This window comes from Pongo pygmaeus, chromosome X (genome assembly GCF_028885625.2).
Source record: "Pongo pygmaeus isolate AG05252 chromosome X, NHGRI_mPonPyg2-v2.0_pri, whole genome shotgun sequence".
Lineage (NCBI taxonomy): Eukaryota > Metazoa > Chordata > Mammalia > Primates > Hominidae > Pongo > Pongo pygmaeus.
Genome location: NC_072396.2, coordinates 21520756 through 21539038, shown reverse-complemented (window position 1 = coordinate 21539038; position 18283 = coordinate 21520756).

The window sequence follows — 18283 nt, the reverse complement described above, 5'->3', positions numbered from 1 at the left end:
CAGTAAAAGTGAAGTCATTTATCATGACTCAGAATTGATGGTTTCTGAGGCCCGATGATGAGTAGAAACGCCCCATTCCTGATATAAAGGATGTTATTTTCACAAATGCTCAAGGAAGCCTACTTTGGGGATGTCTAAATATTTAACTCTTACATTTCAAACAATTACAGCCACTGGATCAATGTGTCTTATTATTTGGGGAACATTTTGTAACTATTTTATCTTTCAGGACAACATGAATATAGTTCCTAAAGGAGATGTCTCACAGCATTTCAGATTGAGAGGCAATAACTGGCATTGCAGCCTACACACACACACACACACACACACACACACACACCAAACTTTGAAAATAAAGCTGATGCTTATATCCTTTTTATATTTTGCAAATCCTACTGTGAGTTTTCCTAGTGGTATCTGTGCATTTGTGAATTTATGTATTTGAGATTATTTTGCCAAAATGAAGATGGTGGAAATATGTGTGGGGTGTGTTTGTATGTGTGTGTGTATATGAAACTCGCATACAAACACAATTATGTCATAAATGCTGAATGTGGCTGCTGAATTACAAGATTACTCTCATGTCTCGGCTAAGAAAGGGAGGTACAGTATGGAAAAAAAAAGACCTGCAGTAAAAAGCAGAAACAGGACATTAGTTTCTATAACTGCCCTTAATTTTGTAGATAATGGCCATTCATAAATAGGTTCTGCATTTGTAGCTCCAAAATTATATTGCATGACACCCAGAAACACGAAGACATTTTTTGTATCTTTCTTGCAGGTTGGTGCTACCTAGTCAGCTGATTATTTTCACCAAGATCTTTGTTTAGTGTTAGGCTTGTTTCCTCCAAAGAACTTCTCAGAGGGCTGATATAGCTCACTGTTTTCTCTTTTCTTTCTGTAAACTGGACTTATTTTGGATGAACCACTCTTGGTTTGTCACTTTTTGGCCTCTGAGTTTCCTTTGGCTTCACTTCCTTCTCACACAATATTACCATTTAATCAGAAAAGACATAACTGACAGATTTTACTTTTTAAAAAATATAAAAATAAATAAGGAGGGTTACTATTAATTTCTCAAATGTGTCACCTTCTAGCAGCTTAAAAGTTTATCTGTCCATATGGCAAAATACTTTTCTACTTTTTCTCTGATGCTCTCTTCTGCATCTTCACGACTTTGCCTTAAGTAGATTGACAGTAATGATTTCCCAGTTTCTATAAGTTAATTTTGTTGATATAGTCAACTCTTGAAGTCAAATTCTTAACAGTCTAAGTTAACACATGAGGATAGTGATCTTGCCACCATCATTTAAAAACCACTAAATCCTTGATGATGATTTAAAAAAATGGATAGACAGAGAAAGAAATTGATTAGTAAGTAGAGATACAACAATAATTATAATAAACTTGAAGAGATATTAGTTAAGTGATGGCTGGTGATTGAAATTATCAAAGGCTTTTTAACCCACATGTCTGGCCCTTGCTGGGATGCTATGAAGACTAAGACTGCCAACTGGAGCACCTCCATGTGGCTTGGTTTCTTCATAGTACAGGAGCCTCAGAGTACTCCAACTTCTTACACGGTGATTTAGGGCTCAAAATGCAAGTGTTCTGGTTGAAAAAAAAAAGAAGTTGCATTGACTTTTATGACTCAGCCATAGTAGTCACATAATGTCACCTGTGACACATTCCATTAGCCAAAGCATTGGTAAGTCAGTCCCAATTCAAAGGAGAGGAATCAAACTCCACCTCTTGATGGGGAAAGTCACAAGATAACATCACAGAAAACTATGTTTAAATAGGAGATATTATTATTGCAACCATCTTTGGAAAATGCAATCTGCTATAGCTTCATTCTCACAGAGCTTAGAGCTACTGGAGAATTCATATATTATAAAACAGTCACATAAATGAGTGGATTAAATGTGATGAAGAAAAGGAATGTGGTTATAAAAGTATCAAAGAACAAAAGATGTGACCCAGAATGAGAATTTTGCAATGTTTTCCTGAAGTATTAACTCCTGAACAATTGTCTACAGGAAGAGTAGGAATTACCAGGTGGGATATTTGGAGAATGGAATGGAGCAGTAAGAGCATTTTAAATGAAGATAACACATGCAAAGATCCTGTGGCAGAAGAGACCATGGCTTATACAAGAGCCTGAAAGGAAGATGCAGGTGGCTACAGCACAAAGAAGACAATGTGAGATGAAATGAATCTAGAGAAGGAGACAGGAAAAAAAACTATATATATACAAATATATATATTTGTATATATATTTGTATATATATTTATATATATATTTGTATATATTTATATATATTTGTATATATTTATATATATTTATATATCTTTATATATATTTATATATACATTTATGTATCTTTATATATCTTTACATTTATATATATTTATATATCTTTATATATTTTTTATATATTTATATATATTTATATATCTTTATATATTTTTATATATTTATATATTTATATATCTTTATATATATTTTTATATATTTATATATATTTATATATCTTTTTTTATATATTTATATATTTATATATCTTCATATATATTTTTATATATTTATAAATATATTTATATTTATTTATATATTTATATATCTATATTTATTTATATATATTTATATATATTTATATTTATTTACATATATTTATACATATTTGTATTTATTTGTATATATTTATATATATTTGTATATATTTATATATATTTGTATATATTTGTATATATTTATATATATTTATGTATTTATATCTTTATATATTTATATATTTATATATCTTTATATATTTACATATATTTATATGTTTATATATTTATATATTTATATATATTTGTATATTTATATATTTATATATTTATATATATTTATATATTTATATATTTTATATAGTTATATATTTATATATTTATACATATTTATATATTTATATATTTATACATATTTATATATTCATATATTTATATATATTTATATATTCATATATTTATATATTTACATACATTTATATATATTTATATATTTATATACATTTATATATGTATTTATATATTTATATACATTTATATATGTATTTATATATTTATATACATTTATATATATTTATATATTATATATTTATATATTCATATATTTATATATATTTGTATATATTCATATATTTATATATATTTATATATTTATATATATTTATATTTATTTATATATTCATATATATTTATATATGTATTTATATATTTATATATATATATTTTTTATATATTTATATATTTTTTATATATTCATATATTTTTTATATATTTATATATTTTTTATATATTTATATATGTATAGATTCATATATATTTATATATATTTATATATATTCGTACATATTTATATATTTATATATTTATACATTTATATATATTCATATATATTCATATATATTTATATATATTCATATATATTTATATATATTCATATATATTTATATATTCATATATATATTCATATATATTCATATGTATTTATATATATTCATATATATTTATATATATTCATATATATATTCATATATATATTCATATATATCCATATATATATTCATATATATATTCATATATATTCATATATATATTCATATATATATTCATATATATATTCATATATATTCATATATATATTCATATATATATATATATTTATATATATAGCTTTGTAAGCTACGTAAAGGAGTTTGGTCTTTTCCCAAAGATGATCGCGATCAACTGGAATACTTTAATAAAGAAAGTAACAAGGTCAGAATTGACTTTAAAAGGTTAATCTGCTTTAAATATGGAGAATTGATTGAAAGGGGGCAGAGATTCAGAGAAGAAGCAGACAGACCAGTTTGAAAAGTCTTATAATCCAGGCAAGAGATGATATCAGTTTGGACTAGTTTTGTCACAGGATTAATGGAGAGATGTGAAATTACTCAAGGAATATTAGAGAGTCAAATTCACAGGATGTGAGAGTGAGGACAAATAGAAGTAAGGAAGTAGAAGGTGTCTAGGATAATGCCTAGTTTTAAGGATTGCACAACTGAAAGGATGCTGATACTACTTACTGTGAAAAAGAACACAGCAAGAGGCCATTTGGTTGTGGAAGATCAAGAATTTGGTCTTGGGCATGTTGAGTTTGATAGGGTTTTGGAACATTCCGTTGGAGATATTGAGTAGGCAATTGGATGTAGACAATTGGATGCTCACAAGAGTCATGTGATATGGAGATACACATTTAGAAGTTATCTGCATATAGAGGGTTACTAAAGTCATGGGCATGAAGGACATCAGACCCATCATTTGGTTAAAATGTGTTGGAAACTTGAAATTTTTGACTGCTTAAGACATGAAAGGAAATCTTTTCTCCTTTCTCTCCTGCCTAAATGCGACTTTTGAGGAAAACATGGAGCTCCATAGATTCAGCAGAGCCAAATTTGAAAGTCTAGACAAACTCAATCCGCTTGCTTCTTAGATGTACAAACAGATTTAGAGACAATAGTAGCTGAGTTGAAATTAGAACTTAGAACTCGTGACTGCTACTTTATCCAGTCACTGCTCAACATACCCAGTTACTGAAAGCTTATATGTTTTGTTTTCATTGTCGAAAAAGAGCTTAGTTACCTTGTCTATCTGAAACTCTATAGAAAAAATTAAGCCTTCTCTGCAATCTTACTGAAATAATTTTCAAAACTATATTTATAAGATGAATCTAGAAAGATAAATTTTTTTTATTTATTATTACTATGCTTTAAGTTTTATGGTACATGTGCACAATGTGCAGGTAAGTTACATATGTATACATGTGCCATGCTGGTGCGCTGCACCCATTAACTCGTCATCTAGCATTAGGTATATCTCCCAATGCTATCCCTCCCCCCTCCCCCCACCCCACAACAGTCCCCAGAGTGTGATGTTCCCCTTCCTGTGTCCATGTGTTCTCATTGTTCAATTCCCACCTATGAGTGAGAATATGCGGTGTTTGGTTTTTTGTTCTTGCGATAGTTTACTGAGAATGATGATTTCCAATTTCATCCATGTCCCTACAAAGGACATGAACTCATCATTTTTTATGGCTGCATAGTATTCCATGGTGTATATGTGCCACATTTTCTTAATCCAGTCTATCATTGTTGGACATTTGGGTTGGTTCCAAGTCTTTGCTATTGTGAATAATTATGATAAATATTTTTTAATACAATGATGCAGAATGATAATTGAACAAACTTTTCTTTAATTTTCAGAGATAAGAGACACTACAAGAAGCTATTTACTCATTTGGTAAAATCAGGGACTTTCCTTCCCACTCATTCTCTGAATCTGAGACAGACATAAATACTCTTATGAATGTTTTAATTTCAATTACACCTCAAACAATAATGCAAATCTGAGACATCTACGGATCCCAAGATTGTTTATTTTAGACAATCCTAACAATGCCTGAATACAATAGGCTTTCCACGCTGCAACTTCATCAGTACTTATTTGAACCATTATGTTGGAGAATGTTGTTTTACCAAATGACTTTGCATCAATACAAAATAGATCATAGTTGAATTCATTACTGAGTTATCTTCAGCCTTAAAATGTGTTGTGACAATGCACCAAAGAGTGAATTTTTTTGGTTGTTTTCTGAGATTGGTCTGAGGATCACTGGTGATCCATAAGGCTCCTTATTGTCCTATAGTATGAATATTTTATAACTGAACAAGAACCATATTTTCCTTTTTTTAAAGAAAATCAGCGGCCTCTTTAATGGAAAATCAAGTGCCAGCCACTCCCATCCCCCTGGCCCATGCACACGCAGGAAGGTCATGGTAAAATTGAAAATCAATGAGCAATTGATCTTAGGGGAAGCCATTGATTACCGCCCAAAAGCCAAGGTGGCCATAAATTCAAATTTGCTCCTGTGAACCCCCAAAAATTTGAGACAGGTTCCAGTTAATTTAGAAAGTTTATTTTGCCAAGATTGAGGGTGTGCTCATGACACAGCCTCAGGAACTCCTGATGACATGTGCCCAAGGTGGTTGGGGCACAGCTTAGTTTTATACATTTTAGGGAGACATGAGACATCAATCAATATATGTAAGAAGTATGTTGGTTCGGTCTGGGAAGGTGGGACAACTTGAGGCAAAGGCAGGAAGACTCTAAGCAGGGAGGGAGCTTCCAGGTTTTGAATTTCTGATTAGCCTTTCCAAAGGAGGCAAATCAGGTATGCACCTATCTCAGTGAGCAGAGAGGGTGAGTTTGAATAGAATGGGAGGCAAATTTTCCCTACACAGTTTGCAGCTTGAGTTTTCCTTGGTGATTTTGGGGGCCCAAGATATTTTCCTTTAAAATTTCCCCCTTTTCTTTTTAAAAATCTTTTGGAGAAAGCATTTTACAAGAAAATGAGTCTGCTCTCAGGTTTCGTCTGATCTTTCCTGGCTATGATGCTTTATTTCTAGATGGGTAGGTCCCAAAAGCTCATTTTTAGCAGGTCGTGAAGTCTCATGTCCTGTGAAGAGAAAATAGGGAAGAGGAAGGAAGAAAAACAACAACAAACAGAGGAACAATCCTGGAAAAATTGATCTAGGAAACATTACTCTGAAATCCATACAATATTAGGCAGGTACAAAAGTGGCTGATGTATGTAAACAGGTTGCTGTTATTTTCTTCTGAAGTTTAAATTGTCTGGATTCTGTTCACAGGATTTTAAGAAAGCACTGCTTAGTTTTCAGTGACTCCAAATTAGGAAAGATGGGAAAAAAAGAAGGAAAAAAAGACAAAAATTGAAAACATCATTTTGAAGACTTGTAGCCAACAAAAAATTAGAATTCAGCCCAAACCGTAGAAATAATGAAAATTTAAAATCATTAGGCAAGACTGGAATCTAACAACAGGTGTACAATATTTTTGAAACAATTTTTCTTTCTCCATTTTTCTATTTTTGTTAAAGACAAATCATGGTAGGATGAGTTTGCTTTATTATACTTGGCCTAATTGTTTGTATACAGTGCAGCAAGAATAATTATTTTTTACATAGGCTTTAAATTAGCTTTGATGGAACTTTGTTCCATAGAAGGAATCCCAGATAAGACTTTTTTAAAGCTGAGCCCAGCCATGGATTAGTGCCGTCCTATATCTGTGAGCTGGGTGAATTTTCTCACCTCTTGAGGTTCAAGGATAAACCTGGGGCTTCTGCACCTGTCAGAAAGTGACATTTTTTACTTACTACAGGTCAGAAACCCTGTACAGGGACTGTCTACACAGAATATGAAGCCATTTTTTCCAAGGGCTTTATTGGCTCCATAAGTCAAATTTGATTCCTTAAAGGAAAGCACACCATTCCAGTCGAAGCTTTGGTAAAATAACCAATTTCTCCAATTGTGTCCTGTTACAAATGAAAACAGATTCTTATGGCACTTATGCAAATAACTGTAGTGCCATAAGTTAAGAATACTCATGAATAGTTTCCAATTCTGAAGAAATCAGGTAGAAAAACAAAAATGCTCCAAATTTTGTTCATAGGAATATGCTAAATTGTTAAAAGCTGTCAATAGCTCAAAAGAAAAGTTTTAAGACTCTGAAAAACAAAACAAAGGATCAGCAAACATATTAAGTAAAAAGTCAAAAAGATTGTTTCAGTCTATGCAGTTAACTCCTGTTCACCTTGATACTCATGAGCATTTTAGCTCTCCATGAATCCTGAAAGTTTTTCCTCTATTCTGATGTCACAGTCTCCAAAGTTATCTCCAAAGTTATCAGAAACCTGCATTCAAGAGCAACTGTTGGAGTTTTATAGCTGATTATAAAGCCGCCTTCTAAAGAGGACCAAAAGAAGACATAATTGTCCATGGATGAAAAAAAGTTTAAAGGCAGCCATGGTTAAAACACACGATTGACAAGGAAATGTGTTACCTCTGTGGCACACAATAATTTTAACATGACAGTTATGATTATTACAAATAATGTACACTAAATTACATCAGAATTACAGGAGTTTCTCATAATTTTGGAACAAATACAAATAACATATTTATAAATACAGCCTGAAGAAAACCAAACATCATTTCATATTTGACAATGCTTCCTATATAATTTTTATACCAAATAAGCCAAATTATGTCATTTTTGTGCTTTAGGGGAACTAATATCTTAAAGGATTAGTTAGGTTAAAAAATACATAGTTTATAATTTGAATTTGAAAAGTTTGTCAAATATAAAAGGTTTAAAACACTTGATATTACAAAATAGGATTACAAGTAATTGTAAAGTCATTTATTTAACCAAAGTGATAATTCAAGGATTTCAAAAAGAAGTGACAAACGTTATTCTTTGACAGAGGAGACTTAATTTTCCAAACAATAAGCCCTAATAAGAACAGCATGAAGCCAATTAAATTTGTTTTTCAAAATTTTATAAACAATCTATAAAATTTTAGTCTTGATGATAAAATACAGCTTCCATAAGCCTTTTCTAACCTTTATTAAGGAGTTGGCTAGTTCTTCAACAAAACCTTGTTAATGTGACACAGGTGCCCATATGCTGGTCTTGCATCAGTTTGCCTTTGGCATTAATGATTGATTTATAGAGAAACTGAACGTATTTTATCTTTCAAAATTGGCCCTTACAATCTTACACACCCACCTCTTCCACAACAGTCCCTGGGCCTTGAGAAGTTGAAATAGCTTTTATCTTTTGCCCTGTGTCTCAGAAATGCAGTTTATTTTTATTGGCATCTTCTATGGGGCCTAAAGATGAGGCTGTACTTGCTGTCAGTGTTTAAGATTTAGTAGGACTTGGTGTCCTTTTTAGATCCAGGAGTCAAAGCCTTGTAACTCAATGTCACAAGGACTTTAAAAGCATATACAGGAACATACATGGATGGAACAACCTTAATTTAAAAAAAAAATTTATCTCAGTTTTCTTTTCCTAAGCAAACCAAAACTTAATAATAATATTTGGACTTTCTGGTTTGTCCTGAACATCCCTCCTTCTTAAATAACCAGTCATTTTATTTTAGGACTAAAATTTGTCACATAAGATTCTTTCTCATATAAAATTATTTCTCTTTAAGCTTTCTTGCCACACACACACACACACACGCACACACACACACACGCACACACACACACACACACCTCTTTGCAACTTTCTTTACATCTCTTTTTATTTTCTGGTTCCTTTTACCTTGTTTTATACAAAACCTTTAAATAAGCTTTGAATTAGACAAAAACTTTTCACCTTTTTTTTAAAAGGACATGCTTTTTTTTGCAAGAATTTTTTTTACAATATATATTTATTGGAAAATACTCAAATAATGAAATATCTATTATTTAATTTAACTTCATATTCTATATTACGACCAGCTTTTCTACAAGTATTTATCCCATTACATGAACCTAATTATTTTCTTAATTGTTTACCTAGATTATTTATGAAAACTGTGATAGTGATGAATTTAAAGTTATGAAGCCACCATTGCAAAATTATAACTGAGACAGTGAAATAAGATTTGACTTAATGGACTCCATCTTGCTCTTAACCTCCAAGCTGTCTTTGTTCATTCCTGGGCATAGGCCAAACTAACTCTGGGAGGAACTTAGTTTGTAGCTTAGCTTTGAAACAAAAATGTTAACAGTCCTTTCCCAAAAACAAACCTCCTTATTGCCTGTGGACTAGACTGCCTAAAGCCACAGGATTAGAAGTTATGGCAATCTTACTAAATTCAAGATGCAGCTATTTTCATTAAACCCATATCAATGTCTTATTTATTAAAAATTACACAGGCAAAAATCATTCTGTTTTGGACTGGTTTTATAGTTTCGTAACCCCTGTACCAAGTTTTGACCCCCTATAGTCTTTGGTAGGGATAAGTATGAAATTGCTTTATTAATAAATGCAAAACAAAAAATGTATGCTGGCAATTCTTAAGACATTTCTAATATTACTTTACCAATAATTTTAAAACTAGTTTATTTATTAAAGATTTTCCTCAAGTGACATAAATTTGAAAAAGCATTTGATTAGTCATTTCTTTTTTGGTATCTGATTTAAGTGCTTATATCTTTCTTTAAGCTAATTAACTAGAGCTCTGTTATGTATTTTTAGTAGTGAAACATTTTGTACACAACACATAAACACATATAAAGATGTATTAGGCATGCCAATGGAGGTGCATTTTATAGATTTATAAAGAGCCCTTCCCTTTTTTTTTCTATCTAGGCTTTCAAATTCTTGATAACCTGCTTCACAATCCTAGGCAGTTATCAGCTAAACAGCCTTGAATTTGCACATTAAAGGAAACAAGTCAGGTGAAAATCAAATAGCAAAATTTACATCATAAGGTACAGAGAGTAAAAGTCTGGTGGTGCTAAAGGGTGACACTTTTATTTTTCTTTGAGCCAAATTGAACACAAAATTAAACTACGCTCTTTCTCAAAAACCCAAGAGTAGCCTCTGTTGCAATAACTGTTTTCGTCAAAAAAAAAAAAAAGATGAAAACAGAATTCAGTCAACTGAGAAGAAAACAAAAACAAAAACAAACAAACAAACAAAAACTTCTTCTCAAAAACAAAGACAAGGTCTTGGGAGAAAAAAAACCCTAAAACATGAAGGCCTTTCAAATACAGTCATGCACACATGCACAGATACACACACACATCTTGGATGTTAGCCTTTTAATTAAGCTGACTTTGGCCTAACTCAGCTAACACTGAGCTCCTTAAAAAAAAAAAAAAATATATATATATATATATATATATATATTCTGATTACTGTATTTCAGCTAGGACAAAATGCTGCTAAACTAACAATGATCACACAAGTTATAGGATTTCTGAGTGCTCTAAGTATAAGGAGAAATTAGCACCAGCTAGTTGTTAAATGCTAACTTTAGTCATTTAAAAGAAATTTGCAAGACAAAATCCCAAACCAGATTCTTACCTAGTGATGGGTCTCAGGCTGTAGACTGCTCTCTAGCATCCTAGAAAAAAAAAAAAAAAAACAGCAGAAAAAAAACTCACCTTACCTGCCTTCCATTGTCATGGAAGCAGGAAAAAACTTACCTTCCTTCAGATGGAAGCAAGTAAAAATCCAAAAAAGAGGAGTTGTACAGTGAAATAAACTTTATATCTCAACCACATTTTGGGAGATGAGGGATTCTCTGGAGGGGGTACTCCCAGACCTCAGCAAATTGTCCTATTGGTTTGAGCCATAAAGTTATCTCATGCCAGTACCAAGCACTAATAGGAGATTTGCCAAAAGTCAGGGGCATCTCCATTCAGAATCTCTCCATGGTTATCAAAATGTGAACCCCGAAAATTTGGGACAGGTCTCAGTTAATTTAGAAAGTTTATTTTGCCAAGGTTGAGAATGTGCCCATGACACAGCTTCAGGAAGTCCTGACGGCATGTGCCCAAGATGGTTGGGGCACAGCTTAGTTTTATACATTTTAGAGAGACGTGAGACATCAGTCAATATATGTAAGAAGTACATTGGCTCTGTCTAGAAAGGCGGGACAACTTGAAGCAAAGGCAGGAAGACTGGAAGCAGGGAGAAGGCTTCCAGGTCACAGATAGGTGATACATTCTCTTGAGTTTCTGATTAGCCTTTCCAAAGGAGGCAAGTCAGATATGCATCTATCTCAGTGAGCAGAGGGGTGACTTTGAATAGAATGGGAGGCAGGTTTTCCCTAAGCAGCTTGCAGCTTGAGTTTTCCTTAGTGAGTTTGGGTGCCCAAGATATTTTTTTTTCACACTCCAAATAGTCCTGGTTTATACAAATAGTCCTAGTTTATTAATAGTGCCTCTTTCACTCTCATATGTGCCCTGGATTAGATGATGTCTAACTATGCATTACTAATCTATTGTAATTAACTCTGCTCAAAGTTTGGATATATTAGATTTTTACTCTCCACCATTTGAACTGGAAAATGAAATTAGACTTCTATGATTAACAGTGAAGGCAAAAACTGAAAGTTCATGAAGTAGAGAGGAGTGGGAGGGTCATGTTAAGCCATGAGTTAGTCAACATTATTAGCAATTCAAATTTATGAATAAGTAGGGGCTCCAAACTTGAGAAAAGATCTGCAGAATATAGGGTGAGGAATTAGTATGGAGGAGAGAGGAGAAGAAAAAATCAACATGTTTTATGTAACAGTGGAACCTTATAGCAAATATTCATGAAATCCCATTGCCAGACTCATTTGCCATGAGACTGAGTTTCATTCCAGTGTGCCAGTTATTGGATTTCTATGAGACTATTTCTCCCTTACAGGTTACCCTTGTTCTGTTTCCCCCAGAAGCAGACCTTAAGACAAGGGATTGAGTACTATTAGTTTACTTGGGAGATGATCCCAGAAAGCACTGGTAGAGGAGTGGAGCACTGAGACAAAGAAAGGAGGGAAGCCAATACAAGTGTGTTAATGAGCATATCACTGCTCTAGCGCTAAATCATACTGGGGATTCTTTTGGAGACAGGGTAAACGTTGACTTAGGGTCATCCACCCAAGGAGATAGAAAGCCGAGATATTTACCCACCATATCCAATTATCATCGGTGGAGGACTGTTTCCAGGAAAGTTAACTCCTTGGCACTTCCAGCCTGACCCTTATATGAGCTGGGCATTGTCCTGAGGCCAGATGAAATTCTCAAGCAGAAAGTTCCATGCGCTTTAAGTAAGACACCATTAAACAGAAACACTGAATACCAAAAAGATGTGGATAGGCACTGACAGAACCTGCTACACTGATCATGTTTCAGTAGTCTGAATGTATTTCTCTTTATTGTTATAGAAATTGCTTAAGACAGTTCCCAATCACTTATTTATTTGATTCTTACATTTCCAAAATACTGACTGAGCAGCATCTGTCATACTATTTGATTTTATGAGTTTAATTGGGATAATGGAAATAAATAGGACAGTTCACTTTAGTGGGGTTATTTGGCCTACAATAGGGGCCTCTGACTTTATAGAGTATGTGAGAAAAACTTTCATTAGTATGAACCACAATGATATTAAAATTTTCTTAAGATGCATATCTCTTTCTATTCAGTGCTAATGAGAGTCATTGTCAAAGATTGAGCATATTACAGAGCCGTGGAGTTGAAAAGCCCTTAGAAGTTACCTAATACGGCTTCTCCATAGTGTAAACATTTGCTCTACATCAAGAGATGGACATCCAGTTTGGGCTTTAAGTAGCTAAAAATATTTTAGCAGAGTATTCTCTTCTGAGCAGGAGTAAGTTGAAACTTATTTATAGTGACATACTTTGGTTAGGAATGAGATTTATGAAACTCCCAGTCAAGCTATTAAAATACATTAATATATTCATCCAATTTTGATCATTTTTCCCCAACACAGTTAATTATTATTTTAATTAAAAAAAATGACATCAGTGTGGACATAAATGAGAAAAGCAGCCACTCACCTTCTGCAGTAGGATGATTGGGGTTTTTACTATTAAAATAATATAATTTTATTATGGAATAATTAACCATTTAAACTCAAACCACTGTTTAGAATTAATTTTGCTACATGATGAGCTAAGAGCCACAATCATTTAAAATAATCAAAGCCATTTTACAAATAGAACACAATGAAATACACTTGCAGTAGATTTTTATAAGCTGAAGCAGTTCCAGTGGGTGATTAAAATTTTCTAATGAACAAATTTTTTTAAACCTCATTTGTTGAGTCTTCTTCCTGCAGGTGTGTTCTCTGAAAATATACTTATATCTTTTAATTGTGGTAAAATGTACATTACATAAAAGTTAGCATTTTAACCATTTTTAAGCATACAGTTCAGTGGCATTAAGAATAATCACTGCAACTATCACCACCATTCAGCTTCAGAACTTTTTTAATCTTTCAAAACTGAAATTCTGTACCTATTAAACAATAATTTCCTAATTCCCCCTCCTTCCCCAGCTTCTGCAAACCACCATACTACTTTCTTCTTTATGAATTTGACTATTCTAGTGATATGGTTTGGCTGTGCCCCCACCAAAATCTCACCTTGAATTGTAGTTCTAATAATCCCCATGTGTCATGGAGGGGACCCAGTGAGAGATAATTTAATCTTGGGGCTGGTTATCCTCATGCAGTTCTCATGATAGTGGGTGAATTCTCACAACATCTGATAGATTTATAAGGTGCTTTTCCCCCTTTGCTTGTCACTTCTCTTTCTGCCACCATGTGAAGAAAGATGTGTTTGCTTCCCCTTCCACCATGACTGTAAGTTTCCTGAGGCCTCCCCAGCCCTGTGGAACTGTGAGTCAATTAAGCCTCATTCCTTTATAAATTACTCAGTCTTGGGAAGTTCTTTATAGCAGCATGAAAGTGGACTAATATAGTAAATTGGTACCATGGAGCATGGGATGCTGCTGTAAAGTTACCTGAAAATGTGGAAGCGACTTTGGAACTGGGTAACAGGCAGAGGTTGGAATAGTTTGGAGGGCTCAGAAGAAGACAGGAAAATGTGGAAAATTTTGGATCTTCCTAGAGACTTGTTGAATGGCTTTGACCAAAATGCTGATAGTGATATGGACAACGGAGTCCAGGCTGAGGTGATCTCAGATGGAGATGAAGAACTTCTTGGGAACTGGAGGAAAGGTCACTCTTGTTATGCTTTAACAAAGAGACTGTGGCATTTTGCCCTTTCCCTAGGGATCTGTAGAACTTTGAACTTGAGAGAGATGATTTAGGATATCTGGCGGAAGAAATTTCTAAGCAGCAAAGCATTCAAGAGAAAGCAGAGCATAAAAGTTTGGAAAATTTGCAGCTTAATGATGTGATAGAAAAGAAAAACCCATTTTCTGGAGGGAAATTCAAGCCCGCTGCAGAAATTTGCGTAAGTAACAAGGAGCCAAATGTTAGTCACCAAGACAAAGGCAAAAATGTCTCCAGGGCATGTTAGGGACTTTCGTGGGCAACCTCTCCGATCACAGACCTGGAAGCCTAAGAGGAAAAAATGGTTTCATGGGCCAGGCCCAGGACCTTGTTACTTTGTGCAGTCTCAGGACTTGGTGCCCTGCATCCCAGCCATGGCTAAAAGGGGCCAACTTACAACTTGGGCCATTGTTTCAGAGTGTGAAAGCCCCAAGCCTTGGTGTCTTACATGTGGTGTTGAGTCTGTGGGTGCACAGAAGTCAAAAGTTGCGGTTAGGAACCTCTGCCTAGATTTCGGAGGATGTATGGAAACACCTCAATGTCCAGGCAGAAGTCTGCTGCAGGGGCAGAGCCCTCATGGAGAACCTCTGCTAGGGCAGTGCAGAAGGGAAATGTGGGATTGGAACCCCCACACAGAGTCCCCACAGGGGCATTGCCTAGTGGAGCTGTGAGAAGAGGGCCATCATCCTCCAGACCCCAGAATGGTAAATCCACTGACAGCTTGCACTATGCACCTGGAAAAGCCACAGACACTCAACACCAGCCATGAAAGCAGCTAGGAGTGGGGCTGTACCCTGCAAAGCCACAGGGGCAGAGCTGCACAAGACTGTGGGAGCCCACCTCTTGCATCAGCATGACCTGGATGTGAGGCATGGAGTCAAAGGAGATCATTTTGGAACTTTAAGTTTTAATCACTGCCCTATTGGATTTCAGACTTGCATGGGGCCTGTAGCCCCTTTGTTCTGGCCAATTTCTCCCATTTGGAATGGGCATATTTATGCAATGGCTGTACCCCCATTGTATCTAGGAAGTAACTAACTTGCTTTTGATTTTACAGGCTCATAGGTGGAAGGGAATTGCCTTGTCTCAGATAAGACTTTAGACTTGGACTTTTGGGTTAATACTGGAAGGAGTTAAGACTTTGGAGGACTGTTGGAAGGGCATAATTGTCTTTTGAAATATGAGCACATGAGATTTGGGAGGGGCCAGGGGTGGAATGATATGATTTGGCTGTGTCTCCACCCAACTGTCATCTTGAATTGTAGTTCCCATAATCCTCATGGGTTGTGGGAGGGACTGAGTGGGAGAAAATTGAATCATGGGGGCAGTTACCCACATGCTGTTCCTGTGATAGTGAGTGAGTTCTCACAATATCTGATGGTTTTATAAGATGCTTTTCCCCCTTTGCTCAGCACTTCTCCTTCCTGCCGCCACGTGAAGAAGGACATGTTTGCTTCCCCTTCCACCATGATTGTAAGTTTCCTGAGGCCACCCAGTCCTGCAGAACTGTGAGTCAAACTCCTTTTTTTATAAATTACCCAGCTTCGGGTAGTTCTTTATAGCAGCATGAAAATGGACTAATACATCTAGATGCCTCATATAAGTTAAATCATATAGTATTTGTCCTTTTGTGACTGGATTATTTGAAAATGTGCTTCTTAACTCTTCCTTCCAAATTCACTAAAATTGATGCATGATATCAGGTGCTGCCACTTTCCTCTGTACTCAAGCTCTGGTGAAAATGCATGTATACCCAATACATAGTCAGCTCACTGATGGTTAGGAAAGAACAACACACATCTCATCCTCTGCCAAAAAAAAATTAATTTCATTGTCCTTGCAGGAAGATTCACAGAAGGCCCATCCAGGTGCTTTATATAAAAATAACAGTTCCCTCCAGCTACCTAACCCAGATTTTAAGTTATGTAAAGTGAGTTACTTAGAAGGAAAATTCTAAATAAACACATTGTAGCATTATGGCAATGGAGTTAGCCTGATTTTTTTCAGGGGTACATCCATCCATTCCTCAAAAGATTCAGGAGCAAATTCTGATTGGTCTCTGCAAATCTCTGTCATCTCATTCCCTTTCCAGTGATTAGTTTGGAGGAAAATGTAAGCCCCAGTTACGTCCAGTGACTAAGGGGAAGTTAGCAAAACAGCTTCTGAGAAAGGATGTTTTGCTCTTCACAAAGGTTCACATGGGAAATATCAGTCCTTTTCTTTTTCAGGAGATTTTCACAGCTATCTGTGATGCTATCTTGTGACCATGAGGAGTGCTAAGCTGAATCACAAATCCACCATGCTGAGGACAGCACAACAAAGACTTGGGGACTTAATGGTTTTAACCAGTCACTGGGTTAACAAACCCTGGAACAATCCTACCTCAAGACTTCAGGTAATAAGAGATTACAATTTTTTTTATTGTTTAACCCAGTTGATATGGAGTTTTCTGTTACTTGAAGACACTTAACTGATTAGCATGATGTCACTTAACTGATTGCATGTAGGTTCCATGATGTCACAGGGTGATTTTCCTGGGAAGCAAATGCTGAGACGGAGTTTAGTTCACAGGATGATTCTTAAGGAGTGTCTTATGGAAGGGAGGAGAAGAAAGCAGAACTAGGCAGAAGAAATGAGGCTGCGAGGTAAGCAATGACACATGGGCTACTTCATGGAAAGATCCAAGATGGGCCAAGATAATCAGGCCTTTTTACCCTCATCTCCATTAGTCATTGGAATGCATCCGCTTGGGAAGGATATGACCTCAGGCAACTAACACAATCTTTGCAATGATATTTGAAAATTATCTGCACCAATAGTATTCTCAGCAACTTGTGCAAGAAGTTCTTCACCAAAGAGGTATCTGGATGGTGCATGAGTGTGTCTACCACACATGATTACAGGAACTATTCAAAGAACAGACACCTACCCCAGACCCAGAAAAAATATATGTCTCACAAGAGCTAAGACTCACAAGAGGTGCTTAACTTTTGGTAAGGTCTGGCTTATGCTAGTGATAGCAGTCATGTATTTTTGCTATACTTGCCTTAATTTAACTTCATTTTGCTTAGAGGTCAAAGGCTACTAATTGAATTGTCTATAAATATCTATATATTACAACTAAGCTATTGTTCATTTGGGTTTAAGACAATCAAATTTGTTTGGTGTTTACTGAATGACTAGCTAACCTTCCTTGACTTCCTTGCCAACCAGTGCCCTCTTATAACTCCTCCCTTACCTTCTTATACACTACTCAGTCTTTTGTCTGAGTTCCTCTGTCATCTGTTTCTCTGCTTAATCTTTTAACCACGGGTGCTGTCTGAGGCACCATTCTCAGCACCAACTTGATTATCTCATCAGTGTTTCACTTATTGAGCATGACCTGTCATGGTTTCTGCTCTCCTCCAAGCCTACAGAATTCTCAGGTGATTTCTAGCTCTAGCCTTTAAACCAATCATCAGCCCTGTATCTTCAGGAACCTCCCAGACATATTTGTTCTTTCAACTTCATGTGGTATAGAAATAATTCATTATCATTCTCCATAAAACAAACTCATTTTCCCAACTTTATAATTCTCTTGGGTCAA